Below are 9,578 nucleotides of genomic sequence, written 5' to 3' on the forward strand. Positions count from 1 at the left end.
CCATCGGAACAGCATTCCATCCTAACTCTGTAACCTACCATTACCCAAAGCTCATCCAGCTAACCTGCATGTCTTTGGATTTGTGGGAGGAAATTAAGAGCACCCAGAGGAAGCCCACGCAGACACACAGGGAGAATGTGCAAACACCACCCAGACAGTGGAATCGAACCGGAGTCCATTTATTGGTCAGCACATTCCATTAAATGTTAGTATCCCATATGCCATGTTCAGCACCTGATCTCTCTGAAACTCTACTTTCCAAGAACTAAGCAGTTGTTCTGAGCTTTTCAGAGGGAATTAAGGTCAGGATGAGAAAACAGGAACCGGGTTGAGTTTTAGATCTACAAAATAACTCTCCATCTTCCCACTCTGTCTGTTCCCCATGCTCTGTACCCCCACCCCCCGACGGTCTGTTCTCTTTCTCCCCCCTGTTGGTCTGTCTCCCCCCCTCACCCCATTTATCTGCCGGTCTGTCTCTCCCCCCTCCCTCTGTCGGTCTCTACCCACACCCCCCGTTCCCCCTGTCTGTTCCCCTCCTCTCTAAACCCACTTTCTGTCCCCATCTGTCTCTGTGCCACCCCTTTCTATCCCCCCACTGCATGTGGCACTCATCCACAGACTCTATCAACAAACACATCGACTTGGACCCAATATACCGACCACTACAGTGGACAGCTCGAACTGACAACCGGAAGCGGCAGAGACAGGCCACTATAAATGCCGGAGGAAACATCACAGAAGCGCTTCACAGGAGGCTCCCATACACTGAGGATGTCACCTAGACAGGGGACGAAACGTTTGCAAGACAAATTCCCAGCTCGGCGAACAGAACCACAACAACTGTATCAGTCCTGCTAAGGTTTGCTTTTCCAAAATATACAGCAGCTCGCATTTTTCTAAACTGAACTCCTCAGTCCATTCACCCATCTGATCCAGATCCTCTTCTACTCTGAGGTAATCTTTTTCCCTGCTACTCCACCTCCCATTTTGGTGTCATCTGCAAATTACTTACAATACCTCTTATGTTCACATCCAAATCATGGATATAAATGGCGAAAACTAGTGGATCCAGCACCGATCCTTGTGACACTCCACTGGTCACATGCCTCCAGCCTGAAAAGCCCCCTCTGCCTTCTACCTTCGGGCCAGTTCTGTACTCCATGCGAGCTAACCTTGCTGACCAGTCTCCCATGAGGAACCTTTTTCAAACACCTTACTGAAGTACATGTAGATCATGTCCATGCTCTGACCTCAGCAATCCTCTTTGTTACTTCTTCAAAAAAACTGAGTCAAATACATGAGCGATGATTTCCCATGCACAAAGCTGTTATTAGTATCCAGGATTTAACTCTGTACATTGGGGTCCGCGTTGCCCAGTTATAGGTGTTAATATTCTGAATGAAGTTCAAGGACACCAGCATTTTGTCAGTGAGTCTGTCTTGAGTCTTGTTAATGTCACCAACACAGGGGAGTTCCTTTTGAAAGGCAGTCCCAGTATCCCTTGCCCACCAGGAAATAGTGTAAGTGTCCTTACCTCTAGACTAGGAGGATGAGGCTCAGATTTGAGTAACAGCATCTTTGAAGAGGCTGATTAGTAAACCTGCCCAAGCCACCAGGCCATACTGTCTCCCAGCTGTCCCTGCCTGAGCCTCCAAACAGAACCTTCCTGTCGTTTCTCTCCTGTCAGACTCTCCCATTGCTCAGTTTGTCCAGGATCCCCTCCTGCTGCTGCACTGCTCCTGTCCCTCACTGACCTGTCCATCGCCCAGTGTCCTCCACATTCATTCACTGTTCACAATCCCATTCACCCAGTCCTCCCACCCCGCCCCCTCCCGTCGACAGAGACGGCTCAGTGGTTAGCACTGCTACCTCACAGCACCAGGTACCCGGGTTCGATTCCGGCCGTGGCGACTGTCTGTGTGGAGTTTGTGCATTCTCCCCGTGTCTGAGCAGGTTTCCTCCCACAATCCAAAGATGTGCAGGGCAGGTGAATTGGCCATTCTAAATTGCCCATAGTATTGGTTACATTAGGGGGCATAGGTCTGTGTAAGTTACTGTTTGCAGGGTCGGTATGGACTTGTTTGGCCGAAGGGCCTGTTTCCATACGGTAGGGATTCTGATATATTGGGCAGCAGCTACTGTCAATCACCAGGACTCTTGTATGATCGGGAGCACGAGATGTAGGAGGGGAGACCAGTTCATGGGTGCAGTGCTGGCCAACTGTGGGAGTATGTGCAGTATAGGTCTGTGCCTGGGAAGGAGGCTGTGGGTGTGAGGGATTAACCTATCATTAGCAGCTTCATCCCTCGAGGAGCAGGACCCAGAGGAATGGCCCCTTTCTTGCTACCCTGACATGTGATCAGACTATCAGTGGGGCAGTGTTTTGCAGAAAGTTATCAGAACTCTTTTGTGAAGATTCAGGGTTGTTATGGAAAGGGACAAGGATGGGCCTGCAGTTAGAATTCCAGTTTGGCTCATTTTAGTCAGATGGGTCTTGGCCAGAGTGTGCAGGAAGCAGTGTATGCAGGATGGTTCTCATCAGGAACGAGGAAACTAAATTCGAAGAGAGAGTGTGTGAGAAGTGGGTGTGGAGGAAAGGAGTGGGGGGATTGGTTTGGATTTCAGTTCACAGAAGAGAGAAATTGTGAGACTGGGGTTTAATGCTTTGGGGGAACAAGGAAACTACAGTTTAATACTACAATTATCTTATGAATTTCCATCCTGTATTAACAGTGGTAACTTGTGTGCTCTGTTGTATGGTACTGAAAGGGTGGAGTTGCGGATGAGAAATACAAATTGAACTTCATGTTCCGATCTGATAGTTTCTTGATCGGTGCCGATCTGAATATCATTGGCCTTTTCATCTGGAAGGAAAGGTGTGTATTCTGTCCGTGGGCGAATATTTCAAATCTCGGTGTGACTGCAAAAGTACTGAGACACAGCCAAGTCCATGTCAGCATGGTGAGTGTGGAGAGAGATTTCATTTGTTTTTGTAAGTCTAGAAAATCATGGCACATTTCCCAGGAACAATTAAGCCACAACTTTGCTTTGTAGAAGGACAAGTCTTTAATTAACCATACAACCAGAAAGACACAAGGATACCTGCACCATGGGAAACACTATGAAAACGGGATTGTTGTAAAGGAGTTCATTCTCGATCATGGATTGTAATCCATTGGCATTGTCCCGTCGGTTCCAGCCCCGCGGGGAAATACTGGAAATATGAGGAATGTAATGGAGGTTTCAGTTATTAAACTGTAAAAAGTGCAGAACAATTTACAAGGATGTTGTCAGGGCTCAGGGGTCTGAGTTATAGGGAGAGGTTGGACAAGTGAGGATTTTATGTTTAGAGCAGAGGAAACAGAGGGGGTTCTTTTTTAGAAGTGTATAAGACCATGAGAGGCATGGATAAGGTGAATGCAATCAGTCTTTTCCCCAGGAATTCAAGGATTGGACGGCTTGATTGGATCAGTTTAAGGTTAGAGGAGAAAGAATAAAAGGGAAGCTGAGGGGGCAACTGTTTTACACAGAGGGTGGTATGTATATGGACTGAGCTGGCAGTGGAAGTGGTTCAGGCAGGAACACTCTCAACAGGTAAAATACATTTGGACAAATACATGGATAGGAAAGGGTCAGAAGCAGATGGGCCAAGTGCAGGGAAATGGGGTTAGCGTGGATGGACATTCTGGTCGGCATGGGCCAGTTTGGGCCAAAGGGCCTGACTCTGCTGTAGGATTCTACAACTCCTAAGTGCATCTGCTATTTCTCCCACTAACTCTGGTATCCTGGGATGTATTCCATCAGGGCAATGAGACCTGTCTACCTTTAGCTCCATTAGCATATCCAGTTCTAACTCTTTCACGATAATGGTCATTATCTAGGTCCTCACCTTCCTCAGTCTCCTTATCCATTACAGCCATACTCTTCGTATCCTCCACTGTGAAGACTGACTGCTGTGTACTCATATTTCTGAACCCTGCTGGATAGGAATAACTCGGCACAGAACTGGGAGAGGTCTTCTTTGAGTCTTTATTGATGAGACATGGCAGTTACATGGATAGTGTACATGAAGAACACCTCCAGGCAGCATCAGGTAACTCCCTGCCTGTCCGATGTACAGCTCCCATTGTGGTTTGGGACTTTGAATGGAGACTGTCTCTCAGTATTATCTCTATGGCAACGACAGTTAGAAAGTCGAGTTCAGTTCAGCACTTTGTGGTTAAACCACACACCCCTACCCCATGCCCCCGTGGCTCCCTCAAGTATCTGACAGGTGCTTCAGTTTCAGTGGGGTATCTCTCAGGATTCTGATGTGGAGGAGCCGGTGGTGGGGTGGACAAGGTTTAAAAACCACACAACACCAGGTTATAGTCCAACAGGTTTATTTGGAAGTACAAGCTTTTGGAGTGTGCTGTGATTTTTAACCTGATCAGGATTATCTCTATGGTAACAGTTAAGTGCTTCAACAATTACAGAGGCCATGTGTTCTCCACACAATAGGTTCCCCTCGAGCAGTGTAAACTGCTATTCTGGCCCTGGGAATAGCTACTCATCACTTTTCTCCCCCAATCCTATCTCGCTTTCTGTTGATCTTTAATGTTTTTCTAATCTCCTAGTGTCTCCTTGGTCTTTGCCAATCTGTATGCATTCTATTTCAGTTTGCTAGACTCCCTTATTTCCTGAGCCACCCACGGCAGATTATTCTTTTCCTTAGTCCTTCCTTTTCCCTGATATATACTTTTGCTGAGCACTTCAAAAAATGTCTTTGATATTCTCGCACTGTCCGTCAACTGTCCCACCCTAAACTCTTTGCTTCCAGTCTACATTAGCCAACTCCTGCCTCATCCTATTGTAGTCTCCTTTTGTTTAAGCACTGGATCTTGGGAGTGGATCTAATCTTCCAGCTTTCCATCTGTGTTCTAAATTCAACCAGATTTATCAAGTCTGTTTATCAGATTACGAGGGGAGGCGATGTTTCCTGGGAGTTTTGGTTTTCATTGTCAGAGACCTTGGCTTTGTAATAAAGTACAGGGTAGGTAATCACAACAGAGTATTCTGGACGGTGTGAATGTAAGACACAGTCTAAAACCATAAATCACTGTCTCTCCTTTGTTTAAAATTGCTAAATTATGATCTCCTACACGCTTCCTCACTATCTAAGCTTGGAATGCTAATCCACCTGACTATCTGTCATTTTCCGAAAATCTCCTTTGGTGAAGGTGGTGAGTTTTGGATTCATCTTTCCAGTTATTACTGTAAGAAGATAAGCCCTGGGCACAGGAGAGGCAATGCAGCCCTTCGAACCAGCTCCACCATTTAATACGGTGATGATTGAGCTCAGCTCGGTTTCAACTGGATTTTCCCGCCTGCTCTCTCTCACCCTTCATCTCATTGCAAATTCAACATCTGTATCTCTTCAGTAAATTTGCTCATTGTCCTGGCATCCACTGCATTTTGAACAGGGAATTCCACAGATTCACAACACATCGAGACAAGTACATTCTTCCTCATGAGAATAGAATAGAGTCCCAATAGTGCAGAAACAGGGTATTCATCCATCGAGGTAAAAACAATGACTGCAGATGCTGAAAATCAAATACTGGATTAGTGGTGCTGGAAGAGCACAGCAGTTCAGGCAGCATCCAACGAGCAGCGAAATCAACGTTTCGGGCAAAAGCCCTTCATCGGGAATAAAGGCAGTCTAGCTTATCTCTCCATGCTTCAGGCTCACTGCCTTTATTCCTGATGAAGGGCTTTTGCCCGAAACGTTGATTTCGCTGCTCGTTGGATGCTGCCTGAACTGCTGTGCTCTTCCAGCACCACTAATCCAGTATTCATCCATCGAGTCCACACCAACCCTATGATGAACATCCCATTCAGACCCACTCATTCCCTGTAACACTGCATTTCCCATGGCTAATTGTCTAACCGGCACGTGCATAGACACTGTAAGCAATTTAGCATGGACAATCCATCTAACCTGCACATCTTTGGACTGTGTGAGGAAACTGGACAACTGCACGAAACCATGCAAACATGGGGAGAATGTGTAAACTCCACACAGTCGCCTAAGGTCGCTGACGCTGTGAGGCTGCAGTGCTAGCCACTGAGCCACCTCTGCTTAAAACCTACTGCACCTTATTAACCTCCCTATCCCCCAGTTGGCTGAATCTATATTCCTTACATCAGAAATCAGGTTGTCTAAGCGGATGTCTCAGTAAATCCCAGTGACAGCCCACATGTCCTGTGTGTCTGAATGGGGATCCGATACAGAACATCCTCCATTCACACTTTTCATTCACGTTCCAGAGACAGGGCTCCAGTGGCTGCATGAGGACTGCAACTCCCAAATTACGAGGCAGGGACCGCACGTCTGTGGGTAAGCCTGGCACTGCACAAGTACAGAATGTGGGTGAGCTTTCGAGCATGTGCTTTGGGGTAACTAGTGGAAAGTATTTCACACTCTGATTGTCTGGAGGAGGAACGCATTTGCTTGTAGTATTGATCTGTTGGAGGGTCAAAGTGTCACCACACCCACAAGTTACATTCCCAACTTGTCATAACACTGGAATCTACCAATGAGAAACAAAGGATGTGACCAATTCTCCCAGACTGAAAGTTCCTCTTCTGTCCAGGATCTGCCACCTCCCTTTCTGTTTCCTTTTGTTTCATTCTGCTGTTACATTATTGACTTGCAGCAACTGAAGGGAAAGGAAATGAACCCAGAAAGGGTGCAGAGTCTAACCAAGGATGGGAAGTGGTGGCATAGACCTGTTTATCAACAACTCCATGAGAATGGGGAGGGTGTACATGAGGGGGTAGTAGAATCAGAATGGTGGGAGACAGTAAGTGGGCTGGAGGGTTACAGCTTTGGGGGAAGAAAGGGGGAAAAGGGTATTCCAGAGAAACTAGAATAGTCTGTTCTGAATTTCTAATCTGTACATATTCCTTTACACAGGGTGCTAGATGAAGATATGCAGACTGAAATCTCAACATCATTTGCCAATCATGATAAAGTTACCCAGAATTTGAAGAACCAAAGATGGAGAATTACTCGGCCAAAATCCTGCAACACTCTCCTCCCAGCATTGTCGGTCTCTCTGCGCCAAACGGACTGTGAATGGTACAAGACAGCAGCTCACTACCATCTTCTCAAGGGTAACGAGAGATGGGGAATAAATGCTGGCTGAGCCAGTGATTCCCATATCCTGGAAACGGTTTCTAACCCTCGTTGCTGAAACCCAATTGCTGTTACTACAGGATGAAGAGGGAGGCTGAGTGCATCCTCCAGGAGGCAGCACCATCACATTACCCCTGCCTACACCCACACAGTAACACCACAACACCACTGGAACAAAAGGCAGTGAAGCCAAAGGGGGACTTGGATATAGTTCTTCGAGTTAAAGTCATGAAAGAGGATTGGAACACAGCAGGAACAGGAGATAGAGCTGCATGGTTAGCTGTTTCCCCTTGAATGGTGGAGCAGGATTGAAAGGCTGAATGGCCTCCTGCTGCTATCTACCAGGTAGGAAGAAGGGGGCAGGGATTCTCCAGGAGATTGCACCTCCACATCAGTTTTCAGAGAGAGATGGTTTGATGGATTTTATTTAACACTTGTCTTTAACACAAGGTTTGTGAATATTGTAGCTATTTATTCCACAATATATAAAACTAAAAGAAATGAAACTATCTGAATATAACAGTTTTTAAAAATATTAAACGCCTTGTAAAACAAAATCCTGTCCATTCCCGGACACCATCACTTTCCAGTTACTCAAGCTCCAGGGAAATATTCCCTCCTTGTCTGAACCTTTTGGTTTGATTTCACTGCTTTTCAGTTCTCCTTCTGTGAGCTATGAAGTGTTCTTTTTCCCCCCATTTCTCCTACCCAGACATGTTATCACACAAGCTGAGCAACCTTCCCACGTTCATCATTACACCATTTTGGGTTTTGTCAATATATAATCACCAGCAGTAAACCACCCGTGTAACCAATTGAATATTTACAAACAAAGCCCATTACGGGCAAAGCAAACCATTACAAATGACAGATTGGGAAGGGACCAAATCAAAGTAGAGTTAGGGGGGAGGGGGCAGCAGTGGAGATAAAGCACTGTGTCCCCTGCGATGCCCACCTCTATCTAAAGGCATCGAGAGCATTGATACATACCACATGCTCCTTCTCCAAGGGCACCCTGCTTTATCCTCAATCATAGAATAGAATCCCAACTGTGTGGCAGGAGAGAATTGGCCCATCAAATTCCACCAACCATCCAAAGTGCATCCCACCTGGAGCACTCCACCCTTGTAACACCGTATTTACCATGGCTGATCCATAGCAGTGCTACAGTCACAATTTAAATCAAAAAACATGATCCCTGCTCACTGTCACGTTGCTGTTTGTGGAGACTTATTGCCCAGAGAGAGATCCTGAGATTCAGAAAGAGACAATATAAATTCAGTCAACTCCAGCCGAGTTAATGTGATTAGCAACAACATCAATACTCCAACAGTGCCATCAGACCTCGTACCTACTCTATCATTTACGATTTTTAACCCATGGGAAGTTTGTTACCACCTTCGATGACAGCCATAATGCTCTGACCACTTTGACGGAGCCAGTGCAAGTCAGTTCTAATAGTTATCAATAGATTGAATCTAAACAGGATGCCCCACAACAGGAAGTGCTCTGACACTTAATGCCCGTAAGCCAAGGTCATTTTCCTAAAACCACTCACGTCTGGCAATACCATTGAAGATATTTTATACAGTAACCATTCAGTCTCAATTGCCAGTTCCAGTCCATGAAGCAGCCAGTAACATGCACCAGTGAATTGAATTCCAACAGCAGCATTGCCCTGGCAGGAGAGATTGAGGAGCTTGAAGCTATCCTCTCTGGAGTATCTAAACATGAAACACTTCGAAGGAACAAAAATCTTCAAGAGCTCGAGAGGATAGATACAGGAAGGATGTGCTCCAAGGCTGGTGTGCCTGGAATAAAATAAACACTAACTACGGTATCTTTACCCAGCATCCCCTTTATCTGCATAAAAGTTTAATATGTATTTGCTGCTCTAATTACACTCCCAGTTTTAACTGTTGTAATGTTGATGACTATGCAAATGTATAAAATAAAATTTAATCCATCCCAAAAGCTCTCTGTACCTGTGTCTCCCTTGTGTTCTCCAAGACACCCATTCAATCTGACCTCTTTACAAACCCTGCCCTGATATTTCCTTGGAGGGCTCAGAATGAAATATTCACAGAATTGTTACTGTGCAAAAGGAGGCTGATTGGCTCATCAGCTCTCCAAAGGATCACCTCACTGAATGCTATTATTCTCCCTTTAACCCAAAAACCTTCCCATTCGTCCTATTTGAATAACACCAGCGAGTTCACAAGTAACCACAGTGATCAGATTTGTTTTGTTTGTTCGTAGGATCACGGCATCACTTGCTGGCATAGCATTTGTCATCCATTCTAACGGCCCAGGAGATGGTTCAGATTCAACCACGTTATTCAGTGTCTAGATTCACATGTCGGCTGGACCAGGTCAGAATTAGCAGTTTCTCAGACCC

At 45.7% G+C, this 9,578-nt stretch overlaps 1 long non-coding RNA gene across 1 annotated transcript in view; it reads left to right on the forward strand.

Annotated features, from left to right (window-relative positions):
* Positions 1 to 8,088, forward strand: part of LOC140484534 (uncharacterized) — a 40,979-nt gene extending 32,891 nt beyond the window's left edge. Inside the window, exons 10-12 of the long non-coding RNA XR_011962240.1 lie at positions 2,770 to 2,961; positions 6,310 to 6,379; positions 6,959 to 8,088. This is a non-coding gene — a long non-coding RNA (uncharacterized lncRNA). The remainder of the gene's footprint in view (positions 1 to 2,769; positions 2,962 to 6,309; positions 6,380 to 6,958) is intronic.
* The last annotated feature ends 1,490 nt before the right edge of the window (positions 8,089 to 9,578 follow it).

The sequence above is a fragment of the Chiloscyllium punctatum genome, chromosome 13, assembly GCF_047496795.1.
Source record: "Chiloscyllium punctatum isolate Juve2018m chromosome 13, sChiPun1.3, whole genome shotgun sequence".
In the NCBI taxonomy this organism is placed as follows: Eukaryota; Metazoa; Chordata; class Chondrichthyes; order Orectolobiformes; family Hemiscylliidae; genus Chiloscyllium; species Chiloscyllium punctatum.